This window comes from Sinocyclocheilus grahami, unplaced genomic scaffold (genome assembly GCF_001515645.1).
Source record: "Sinocyclocheilus grahami isolate Dianchi unplaced genomic scaffold, SAMN03320097.WGS_v1.1 scaffold682.1, whole genome shotgun sequence".
In the NCBI taxonomy this organism is placed as follows: domain Eukaryota; kingdom Metazoa; phylum Chordata; class Actinopteri; order Cypriniformes; family Cyprinidae; genus Sinocyclocheilus; species Sinocyclocheilus grahami.
This window is the reverse complement of record NW_015505861.1, coordinates 16,908-30,552: the sequence shown is the minus strand read 5'-3', so window position 1 is coordinate 30,552 and position 13,645 is coordinate 16,908. Positions and strand designations below refer to the sequence as shown.

The 13,645-nt window shown below is 37.1% G+C and overlaps 1 pseudogene; it reads right to left on the bottom strand.

Moving 5' to 3' along the window:
- The window catches only part of LOC107559357 (excitatory amino acid transporter 5-like), an 18,012-nt pseudogene extending 6,539 nt beyond the window's left edge, over positions 1–11,473 (bottom strand).
- Positions 11,474–13,645: the final 2,172 nt, after the last annotated feature.

The window sequence follows — 13,645 nt, the reverse complement described above, 5'->3', positions numbered from 1 at the left end:
AGAGCATCAGCTGAGCTCATGATGGGCTTCCCGCTGTCCTCCGAACCCTCCTTCTGGGCAGCTCCACCCGGGTGGATGATGATGACCATGACGATGCCCACCACCACAGCCACAAAGGTCGTCCACAGATAATAAGAAACTGTCATGATTCCCAGTCGACTAGAGCACTTAGCATCCAGTGCTGCCAAACCAGACATCAAACTGAGGAGAGAAAAACATTTTTAAAGAATATATAAAACAATTCATAAATCAGTTGAATGCAGAAATGCTAAAAATACAAATTAAATAATACATCAAGTAAAATAAAAAATTCCAAGACCAGAGCTAAATAATAATAATACATAAAATCTCCAAAAACAGGTACATTTTGAGTCTTTATTGTTCAATATCTACACAGTAAATAGTTTTGGGGAACATTAAATGTGAAGTAGACTTAAAAAAAGACGCAATATAACATGTATCTCCTGATATAACTTTTTTGACTTAATGGTGCCATCACCGAATCTATCATCAGTGACTGCACTATCCTCAACAACTCAACAAAGATCTCAGATATGGAAAAGAACTGATTTTTGCCACCTTGAACAACCTTTCACCCAGCTGTGAGAGTAAGACTAAGACAGATGTTTGCTCTGTGAGTTGACCTCTGATGTATCTTCAGTGCATTTGATCCATTCCATACCAATTCAGAACAGAACAGAAAGAAATGAGGCTTTACAATGTAAGTTTAGCTTTACAGAGTCTACTATAGCCACTCCATGTAGTTCTATGGCCATTACTGGCCATTTGTCCCTCTATGCTGATCTCAACATAATAAGAGTAATTTTTTTGTGATCACGATATAACCAACGTTTTTTTTCATGATCTAGACAAAACAAAGGGTGTTTTCATCACATTCACAAGAAATAAACGGTAGGTTTCTTACCATTTCCTTAATAACAGAAAACCATTTAAAAGTGTCAAAGATCATTTCATAAGCATGCAGGGATGTGTTTCCTGAACAATGATGTGATCTGCTGCTTAACAACCATTGTACGATATATTGTTGAGAAACTAACTAGCTAGTCATGACTGTGTTCCGAAAATGTACGAACTTTGTCACTCAGAAATGTAGGAGCAATGTTGGAACCATATTGGTTAGAGCCATCGTTTATGAGGTCAAGCAGGTGGTGGAGCGATCATTTCTGCCAATTAATCAGTTCAAGATCAAATTAATGTCAGACTATTGCTGTAAATAGCAAACATAGCATGCTCCGCTTTTTTGTTCTGTTATTTTGTTGTATTTTGCAGGTTTCCTTACATCACTCAGGCGTTCCCCCTGGAACTAGAGCATATACACTCTAAAAAATGCTTCCAAAGAACGTTTTTAAATTTGCTGTATAAAAAATGTATAAACTCACATGAACTGATATAATGTTATAATACCAACCTACTAAAGTACTAAATTCTGTTTTGTACCTTTTAATATACTGACAACCACCAAAAAAACACAGGTGATAATGAGAAAGTCTCACAATGAATCAAAGCTCATCACAAGTGGCTTTTCCACAAGCTAAGGAGGTAAATACTAATATATATATGCAGAGTGTCATGCACACAAATACAAAACAACAACACACAACACTAAAATAATGCAAAAAACATTAGTTTAACACCATAAGATGTTACATAAAGCCAGTACAAAAATCTACATAAATGCTAAAAAAAACAACAACAGTTATTTAAATGAAAAACCATCAGATGTGAAGTGTCACAAAGGAAATTCTGGGATAATTCTTCTAAAATATTTATGTATGTACATATATTTTATAACAATATATTGTCCATTTTAAATAAATTAAATTAAATATATATATAAAGCATTAAAAAATTTATTTTGTCCTGCATATATTTTCATTTTAAGAAAATGCATTCACATTACATTTGAAAAATAAACATTTGTTATAACAAGTGTGAGCATATAACACTTTTTAAAAAATTGTATTAAATAATTTACATTAATAAATCAGTATAAATCTAATAGGCTATTCCATTCACATTTGCATTTAGACTAAATATAGGATACTGTAATATTGGAAATGTATTTTCTTGCCCCTGAAATATATTTTGAAATATATTTTGGTATACGAAGGTTCCAACTACATATATTTTCTATTTCAAAAACATTTAATTTAACTTTGTTAACTTTTGTTAACATTGTTACGACATATATTAAACATATATTTAAAAATATACATATTTTGGCTAGAAAAATAGATATTTTTGCTGGGTTTTCACTTCCAAAAACTGTAAATCCAACTGTATGTAAAATGATGTTTATTGTCATGTTAGATTTATTACTGTTTTTCACTGTTTATAGTAAGGGAACTTGCCCTTAACCAAGTCACAGATTTTTACTGTTAAAGTTGTGATCATTTCTTACAGTGTAAACTAGATTCAGAATAAAGTGCATGTCATAATCTCATGGAATTCCCTATAGGTGAACTTTTCAAACTGTTCTGCGTCTATATGGTTGAGTGTCTGCGCGGCCATTGATTAAAGATCACCATCGTACTGAAATGCACACAGGGATAAGAAAGTGCCTTTGATTGTGGTTTGTCAACAACCCTTTGCCCTACTTGACCCTTGAACACAGCATCTTCGGTCTCCAACCCTGATGAGGAAAGTTCTCATAACTCAAATGTTTCTCTTGAGAAGAGAGCCACTACTTTTGCATATGTGCCTTTCTGAGTTCCTAATTCAATTTGCCGCTTAGTACTACAGTACAAGCACTAACATTTAGGTCAACACAGACCTAACTGTTTTATATTTAGTCACTGGCCGTTGTATTTGGAAGTACTACTTTGGTGATTAGAGATATCTTGGCTACTGTGTATACACATTTGGTCCTTAGCTTCCTTAGATTAGAGGTAATTAACAACCCTGACCCCACGTAATGACTCCCTAGTGTGTGTGTTTGTGTTCGCTGGGCATCTGGAACACTGACCCAGATAGAAGTGTGTGTGTGGAGTGACAATCAAACCTTTTAAGACTGCTGCACCATAGGAGGCAAGTAGCACATCCGGCATGTGATCATTTGGTGTGGATAGTTTTATTCTATCTTTGTGGTTGCACGTTATAGATCTTTCACAAGCAGCATGGCTGTTAAATCCTTAATCAATACTAGCAGTTCACCAAATTTCATGTTTTAGAGAGTTACTCACTCTGTTTTATTTTTTTTGAACTGCTCTTTTCTTGCTCGTTTAGTAAAGATATTAAAGATTGGAGAAAATAGTTAAACAACCATAAAAGTAATAAACATAGTCCATATGACTAATTCTAAGACTTCTGAAGCCATGCGATAGCTTTGTTGGAGGAACAGACCAAAATTTCAGATGTTATTCAAATTATTATCTTCAAACTATTATTTTCCTTTCTGCTGTAGCTCCCAAATATTTATCAAATATTTCAGAATATTTATAAGAATATTTATCCATTTATCAATTATTTAAGAAGCAATGATGTCACTGACGTCTGGAGGTCCCATGTTTGAAAGAATAATGCGTAGTTATTTGCATTAATATTTCATAAGGATTCAGAAGACGTGAATACAGTGCACAAGTCACTTTATGGTGCTTTGTGTCATTTTTGCAGGTTGCCAATAAAAATCACCATGAATTTTCATGTATGGAAAATATATTTAAAATATTATTTTGTGTTCCACAAAAGAAAGAAAATAATATGACGGACAGCATTTCTATAGCTTAAACAGTAGAGCATGGCACTAGCAATGCCAAGATCATGGGTTCAATTCCCAAGGAATGCATGAACTGTGTGTCACTTCGGATAAGCATCTGCCAAATGTAAATACATATAGAGTGTGATGTGCTATGTTTATACAAATGCATATTGAAAAAATTGATCATAAGTGTTAGTAAAGATTGCTAGTGATTTAATTCAGCAATCTAAATTAATATGTATCAGGTGCTCTAATAAACAACAAACCTTTAAAGTGATGTGACATGTGGCCAAGTATGGTGACCCATACTTGGAACTTGCATTTATTCCATCCAAAGTGCACACACAGCAGTGAACACACACACCCAGAGCAGTGGGCAGTCATATTTTTACTGCGGCGCCTGGGGAGCAGTTGGGGGTTCAGTGCTTTGCTCAAGGGCACCTCAGTCGTGGTATTGAACGTGAGGGAGAGCGCTATACATTCACTCCACCTACAATCCTAGATTTATACATTTAGCTGAACTTTTTTGGAGGGAGATATCATTTTAGTTACATTGTCCAGGCCTAATTGTTACCTGGAAACTTCAAAGAAGTTTTACACTAGTTTGTGTTTTCATGCAAAGCAGCTCGGCCTGTATTTGTTTAATGTGCTAATTTTAGTCATGCAGTAAGCATTGATGCTGTAGTTTGTGGAGCATGAAATGTGTCTGTGTTGTCTGGACGGTCAAACAGGGATAAACAAACAGAGTGCTGTTGTTTGAGAAGAACGTCTGATGGGCTTGCGTCAGCTGAGCGTATAGACGGCTCAGTCAGGAACAGATTGAACCGACAGCACAATGATAGAAACTACACCACTTCAAACATGTAGAAAGTGTGGCATAAATGAACAATTACGTTTAGTCTGCCACTATACAGCCTCCATTGTTGGTCATCTTAACATTTAGGGACTTTTAAATCGTAATACTTATCAGTTCAAATCTTTTGCCTCAACAACATTGATGTGGGTTGTTGAGAATAATACACGTGTAGGAAATGGTCTGTGGACAAATATAATATTCACATGTGCAGCACATGATCTAATGGTCTGACCAGCATCAGGTTTCCTGTACTCTGAAAGCCAGCTAGAAAAATGAACAGCTGTAGGGAAACATTTGTACTCCATCATTCAATCTTGTTTTTACCACCGTAAATGACCTTAAATACAGGCATTGACGTCTGCCATAATGAGTCAACAGAGGGGATGGGGACCGCCAACAGCCATAAACCTGCCTGATAGAGTGAGTGTTTTAACCTCTCTCTCTCGAAAACAATAACAGCATAAGAGTCTTTTGATGGTGAGCTGCGTCATTGATTGTTCCTCAGATTCTAGTAAAGTTGCTACACTGTTTGATTGTTTCTGTCTGTTTCTGTCTACATAAACTCATGCACAGGGTCAGCTGAAGCTTATCTCCTCTCCTCTCTTCTGTCCTCAGACATGCCTTTCATTTATTCTATCTTTGTGGTTGCACGTTATAGATCTTTCACAAGCAGCATGGCTGTTAAATCCTTAATCAATACTAGCAGTTCACCAAATTTCATGTTTTAGAGAGTTACTCACTCTGTTTTATTTTTTTTGAACTGCTCTTTTCTTGCTCGTTTAGTAAAGATATTAAAGATTGGAGAAAATAGTTAAACAACCATAAAAGTAATAAACATAGTCCATATGACTAATTCTAAGACTTCTGAAGCCATGCGATAGCTTTGTTGGAGGAACAGACCAAAATTTCAGATGTTATTCAAATTATTATCTTCAAACTATTATTTTCCTTTCTGCTGTAGCTCCCAAATATTTATCAAATATTTCAGAATATTTATAAGAATATTTATCCATTTATCAATTATTTAAGAAGCAATGATGTCACTGACGTCTGGAGGTCCCATGTTTGAAAGGATAATGCGTAGTTATTTGCATTAATATTTCATAAGGATTCAGAAGTCACTTTATGGTGCTTTGTGTCATTTTTGCAGGTTGCCAATAAAAATCACCATGAATTTTCATGTATGGAAAATATATTTAAAATATTATTTTGTGTTCCACAAAAGAAAGAAAATAATATGACGGACAGCATTTCTATAGCTTAAACAGTAGAGCATGGCACTAGCAATGCCAAGATCATGGGTTCAATTCCCAAGGAATGCATGAACTGTGTGTCACTTCGGATAAGCATCTGCCAAATGTAAATACATATAGAGTGTGATGTGCTATGTTTATACAAATGCATATTGAAAAAATTGATCATAAGTGTTAGTAAAGATTGCTAGTGATTTAATTCAGCAATCTAAATTAATATGTATCAGGTGCTCTAATAAACAACAAACCTTTAAAGTGATGTGACATGTGGCCAAGTATGGTGACCCATACTTGGAACTTGCATTTATTCCATCCAAAGTGCACACACAGCAGTGAACACACACACCCAGAGCAGTGGGCAGTCATATTTTTACTGCGGCGCCTGGGGAGCAGTTGGGGGTTCAGTGCTTTGCTCAAGGGCACCTCAGTCGTGGTATTGAACGTGAGGGAGAGCGCTATACATTCACTCCACCTACAATCCCTGCCGGTACGAGACTCGAACCCGCAACCTTTGGGTTACGAGTCCGACTCTCTAACCATTAGGCCACGACTTCCCCAAACCTATTAAAATTTATATTTGTTAAATGTACCCTGTTCCACAATTGCAAGTGCCTGATTAAGCATATTAAATGTTAAAATAATGTTTTTCAAATATAATGTTAAATGACTATAATTGCCAATTTTATCCTTAGAAATATTATATTTAACATAAGTATCTGCATTGGTATCATTGGCAATATTGGCTTTGATAGTACTTGGAAAATGTGGTTTTGAAAAAGCAATAAGAAACTGATGACAAAAGTAACAGCCCTTATAAACTCTCTCTTTCTTAAAGGGGTCCTATTATGCTCTTTTACAAAGTCTTGATTTTGTTTTGGGGGTGTACTAGAACAGGCTCTCATACTAGGTTGTTGGCAAAACACATTATTTTTCACATATTTTACATTATTACAACACCTCTCTCCCCAGTCTGGCATGAACGGCTCGAGTAGATCCTGTATCAAATGAAGGCCCGCCTTCTGAACTAAGAAATGTGCTGTGATTGGTCAGCTGGGCCAGTGTGTGCTGTGATTGGTTAGCTGGGCCAGTGTGTTTTGTGATTGGCACCACTCGGCACCTGGTCGGGAAATGTCACGCCCCTTACCATAGCCGCCTGCTGCAAGCTTCAGTGTAAATATTGCGTCAAAATCAAATAAATTTGAGTGCGATTTAAACACAGATGATTGTAACCACTCTAAGTTCGTCTGCCTTGGGAAAGCTAGCGTGTCTCCAACATAGTGATAACACTCGTTGCCTTCTCTAGTGCAGCTCAACCAGGCCTCGTCCCATTCGTCGATCTTTGTGATATCACAAATCCCAGAAAATATACTTTGTAGTCCAAACGAGTCGTTAGTTGTAGTTTTTGAAAAGTGATTTCTGTTAAATAAAATATCTCCTTTTGAAGTGGACGTTGAGCTTTGTAACTTTGCAGATCTTTTTTATGCTCAAACAGCAACATTACAGAAAAAGTGAAAAAGCATAATAGGACCCCCTTTAACACAAACTCAGGGATATCTACACTTTATAACAGAATACATACATTGGTTTGTACTAGAACAGGCTCTCATACTAGGTTGTTGGCAAAACACATTATTTTTCACATATTTTACATTATTACAACACCTCTCTCCCCAGTCTGGCATGAACGGCTCGAGTAGATCCTGTATCAAATGAAGGCCCACCTTCTGAACTAAGAAATGTGCTGTGATTGGTCAGCTGGGCCAGTGTGTTTTGTGATTGGCACCACTTGGCACCTGGTCGGGAAATGTCTTGCCCCTCACCATAGCCGCCTGCTGCGAGCTTCAGTGTAAATATTGCGTCAAAATCAAATCAATTTGAGTGCGATTTAAGCACAGATGATTGTAACCACTCTAAGTTCGTCTGCCTTGGGAAAGCTAGCGTGTCTCCAACATAGTGATAACACTCGTTGCCTTCTCTAATCAAATGAAGTGATTGGTCGGCTGGGCCAGTGTGTGCTGTGATTGGTTAGCTGGGCCAGTGTGTTTTGTGATTGGCACCACTCGGCACCTGGGCGGGAAATGTCACGCCCCTTACCATAGCCGCCTGCTGCAAGCTTCAGTGTAAATATTGCGTCAAAATCAAATAAATTTGAGTGCGATTTAAACACAGATGATTGTAACCACTCTAAGTTCGTCTGCCTTGGGAAAGCTAGCGTGTCTCCAACATAGTGATAACACTCGTTGCCTTCTCTAGTGCAGCTCAACCAGGCCTCGTCCCATTCGTCGATCTTTGTGATATCACAAATCCCAGAAAATATACTTTGTAGTCCAAACGAGTCGTTAGTTGTAGTTTTTGAAAAGTGATTTCTGTTAAATAAAATATCTCCTTTTGAAGTGGACGTTGAGCTTTGTAACTTTGCAGATCTTTTTTATGCTCAAACAGCAACATTACAGAAAAAGTGAAAAAGCATAATAGGACCCCCTTTAACACAAACTCAGGGATATCTACACTTTATAACAGAATACATACATTGGTTTGTACATCTATGCTCATCATGTTTTCTCTCATTGTACCAGATTCACCGCAGTTCAGATTCAGTGTAAGTTATTAAGATTCTCACAAACAGGTACCTCAAGGATGAGTAAACTTTGTCCCCTCTTACCTGGAAACCACTAGAGGCAGGATGAGCATCTTCAACATCCGCATCAGCAACTCCCCCGGGAACTGGAAGTACTTCACCTCCTTCAGGAGAAACAGAACCAACAGCATATAAATACCTGCAGCTATCTGTCATTAATGCTAATCAACAACAAAACACATCTTTCACAAAGATTATTACATGGTGGAATATTTGATTCTGATTGGTCAGTCGCGACATTCCGAGGTATGATATCCCTCGATAACAACCGGTAAAAGCTAATAACACAGGCTCATCCGGGTAACAGCAGTCAGCGCTGTACTCTTGCTTGAACAATTTTTTCTTGGTGGAAGCTTTGCATTTGTTTAGCTAATAAAATATTAAAGGGGTCATATGATGCTATTTTAAAGATTATTATTTTGTGTATTTGGTGTAACAGAATATGTTGACATGCTTTAATGTTCAAAAACACATTATTATTAGTTATTATTAGTTCAAAAAACAATAATTTAGTTGATAAGTCACAATCTATAATATGCCTAATTTACATAAAAACCGGCGTTTTATTTTGAACAGAATGACAGTGACTGTTTAATGACTTTTGATGTTACAGTCCTTTTAATTCCATCATTAGTTCATGAAAAAAACTGTTTCTACTATAATCCAAATTGTCTAATATCATCATGTCTCTTCCAAGATAGCACTACATAAAAATACTGCAGTATAATGCTTCAGCTTTTCAGATGAGTAACTGATAATCCCTCAGGGCCACGAGATGCCTGCTTTACTCGTGTCATAATGACAGAGAGCTTTGATGGAGAGCACATCTCACTTTATCAATGAAACAGCTAGTGAAATGAACAGACTCAGCCCTGTAGACAGATTATTGTCCAATGTAGTTGTTTTATGCACTGTAAAAAAAACAAAGATTACTGGAATGTGTTTCACAAGAAAATACTATATCAGTTTATGTTACTTGCCATGTCTTTGTAAATATTTGTGAAATTAACTATCAAATTCTGAGTGAAAATTGTTTTAGTAAATCCTTCACCTTTTCGTTTTCTGTGTACCATCTTGTTTTAGTCAATAACAAATAAAAATGTCCAAAATCTTGCACTCTTTGCATTCACACTGGTTTTGAAAAACGTTTATACCATTTTCAAGAACAACAACAAAAAACCATTACAATGTCATTTGGTGTAACCAACCAAAGTAAACAACCATATTTTCATATCTGAATACATTTGAGTGTACACAACTTACAGACTCAGCCCTGTAGACAGATTATTGTCCAATGTAGTTGTTTTATGCACTGTAAAAAAACATTTTTTTTCAAAGTTGTAAATAAAACAAAGATTACTGGAATGTGTTTCACAAGAAAATACTATATCAGTTTATGTTACTTGCCATGTCTTTGTAAATATTTGTGAAATTAACTATCAAATTCTGAGTGAAAATTGTTTTAGTAAATCCTTCACCTTTTTGTTTTCTGTGTACCATCTTGTTTTGGTCAATAACAAATAAAAATGTCCAAAATCTTGCACTCTTTGCATTCACACTGGTTTTGAAAAACGTTTATACCATTTTCAAGAACAACAACAAAAAAACATTACAATGTCATTTGGTGTAACCAACCAAAGTAAACAACCATATTTTCATATCTGAATACATTTGAGTGTACACAACTTAAAAATTAATTTCAGTTTTTAAATATATATTTTTCAAGGTAAAAGTATTTTTCTTACAAATAGCATGCATTATTCATTCACAAATATCAATACGTTTTGCGGTGTTACACACATGACATTTTACAGCCTGAACTAACCTTGCCTTATCACAAAAATGGAAACATTTTCTGATAGTTTGAGAGACTTATTGACCTTGGCACACAGTCATGAAATAATTTCCTGTTTTGTTTGTTTCTGCATGTTGGTTGCACCACATGACTTCGATTTGTAGGACAAACGTTTACAATTTTAATAAGGAGTGAAGCGATTTAGATTTGTTCTAATTCAGAAGATTCAGTGAAGCATTATTTTTTATTTTTTTCTAATCCAGAAATTAAAAACATACTAATCAAAGAAAGGGCGTAATCAGGTCATTTTACGTGTGACTTTTAACGCAACTCGAAAAAAATGTGCATCATGTCAATAATACTACCTAGCTCCAACTGCGGTCGCCGTGATTTTGCCAAGTAAGATATGTTCCTGGATCAACATCTTTTATTTTTCCTGGATCAACATTACTGTCCAAAAATATACCCAATCCCTACCCCTAAACCTAACCCTACCCATAATTTATTCCTAAAAACTGTGTGAAATGATAGCCGATTAACAAGGGTGTAGAAGCACCTAACCCTGATTGTAAGCCTAAAACAGACATTTCCTGAAATGCCTCAATTCTTATTGGTTGATAGGAATGTTGTTCCAGGATCAACAAGGATGTTGATCCAGGAACATGTTGTACTTGGTGAAATCACGGTCACCCTCCAACTGCTGTCACTTCAGCTATACAATTAATCCTAATGTTAGATGGCAGGAACGTTGAGACACTGCAGGAAAGATGGAAACAATAACTATTATTGCTTCAGGAGGTGCAGGAAATCAAAACTAACCTGCTCAGAGAGGTGTTTGGAGCGCAGAAAGAAGCCCAGCAGGCATCCGATAACCACGGCCAACACTGACAGGATGAGGAGGCCGTTCTGTTGGCACACATTTTTAACGCGGCTCCACACCGCACCCAACGCCATGGTGAGACGTCCACGTCTACTGCCTGCTCAATCAGCCATACGTTTAAACACCCTGATCTGAGAGCACAGACGTCCCGAGGGGGCAAAAAGAAACGCAGAGAACAAAGAAGTAAATTAGGAAGCTAGTAATGAAGGTCCCTCCAAGAAAAAGCACTTGTCAATCCACCATTGGTCACTACTAAATCCCATCACCCTTTCCAGTCACTAACACACTACCCTTCTCTCTCTCTCTCAGTCTCTCTTCGTTCTGCCCCATCACACCCCCTTACCCTGTACTTCAGCCTGGCCAATAGGGGGCTCTGGGACAGCTTTGTCCCAGAGGTTAATACCAGCGATCCTATTAGAGCCGCACTGCATTAAGCTGACCTGAAGATGGATTAAAGATCTCTGAACAATTGGAAAGGGGACTGTTTCATGTATTTGTGAAGAAGAAAAAATAAAACAGGGCAAAAACATAAAGATGAAGCAAGTGATATGACTCAATGTAGATGTTACACAGCAGGGGGTTTAGACAGAGTTGGCCAATGTGGACACGGGTTGTGGTAGCTCTATCAGTGGTTGCAGGTATGTGTTTGACAGTGTGATTTTGCACCCTCCAGAGGATGATGGGAAAGAGTATCTAAGTCCATATACACTCTCAGAAAAAAAATATATTTATAATATGCTAATAAACATTTATTATTATCAATGTTGAAAACAGTTGCGCTGCTTAATATTTTTTGGAAACCAAGATACACTAAGCATAAATAATAGTTAAGTATAAGTAAAAAGTAATAGTTTAAAAAAAAACTTTTATTCAGCAAGAAAGCATTAAACTGAGCAAAAAATATTGTTGTATTTTGAATTCAACAAAGAATTTTCCCAAAATATTGAGTAGCAAGCCATTATTAACTGAGAACCAATTATAGGCCTAACTGGGCAGCAAATCAGCATATTAGTGTGATTTCTGAAGGATCATGTGACACTGAAGACTGAATTATGCTGAAAATTCAGCTTTGCCATGGTAACTAGGAATTACACAAGCTTCAGTCGGGATCCAGCCCTTACAAAGACCTCTCAAAGACATCTCTCTTACAAAGAGAAGAGATTATGCAAAACCCCCAGCGGACCTCAGATGATGCCAACCCTGAAACAACATAAACTGCCAAATTTTACTACAAGTTTGATTGCAACATATAATCATTGCTGTAAAAAAAAGTTAATCGTCTGTTTGATTACGACATTAACTGAATTTGACCGTAGGCTACATTTCTGCAATATGTAGCTACATCAATTTGACATAGTCACCACTGACAAGCTACTAAATATACTGTAGAAACTTAATTTTCTGTAAAGCTGCTTTGCAACGATTTGTATTGTGAAAGCGCTATACAAATAAACTTGAATTGACTGAGTTGCAGGTGAGCTTCTTTTATCCATGCTGAGATGTTCGCCAGGCAGTCTGAGATCCGTGCAGTTACCGTCAGATCGTCTGCCTGAAATAAAAAGTAAAGCTGTTTGTCACCAGCAAAGCAATGGCAGGAGAAACCATGTGCCTGTATAATAGAGATGTATATGATGCAGATTTCGCAACGGGTTCAAGTTGATCACGCGGATTCGCCTCGTTAAACAACAGGATTCTGCTTGATTTGAAATTGAACTCCCTGTGAGCTGTGCTTCATACATTTCTACACTATAAGAGACAGGGCATTTGCTGACCATGAAATGTCGCCAAAATTTCGCTAACGTAACCGCATCTTAACTACTTAGTTAACATTGTGTATTCAGTTAAGCCAGCGAGTACAGCTTATGTTTGTAATTATTACAATATGAGGATAATATTTGACAGTTTTGTATGTCAATTCCAATTTGGCATCAAAACAGACATTTCCTGAAATGCCTCAATTCTTATTGGTTGATAGGAATGTTGTTCCAGGATCAACAAGGATGTTGATCCAGGAACATGTTGTACTTGGTGAAATCACGGTCACCCTCCAACTGCTGTCACTTCAGCTATACAATTAATCCTAATGTTAGATGGCAGGAACGTTGAGACACTGCAGGAAAGATGGAAACAATAACTATTATTGCTTCAGGAGGTGCAGGAAATCAAAACTAACCTGCTCAGAGAGGTGTTTGGAGCGCAGAAAGAAGCCCAGCAGGCATCCGATAACCACGGCCAACACTGACAAGATCAAGAGGCCGTTCTGTTGGCACACATTTTTAACGCGGCTCCACACCGCACCCAACGCCATGGTGAGACGTCCACGTCTACTGCCTGCTCAATCAGCCATACGTTTAAACACCCTGATCTGAGAGCACAGACGTCCCGAGGGGGCAAAAAGAAACGCAGAGAACAAAGAAGTAAATTAGGAAGCTAGTAATGAAGGTCCCTCCAAGAAAAAGCACTTGTCAATCCACCATTGGTCACTACTAAATCCCATCACCCTTT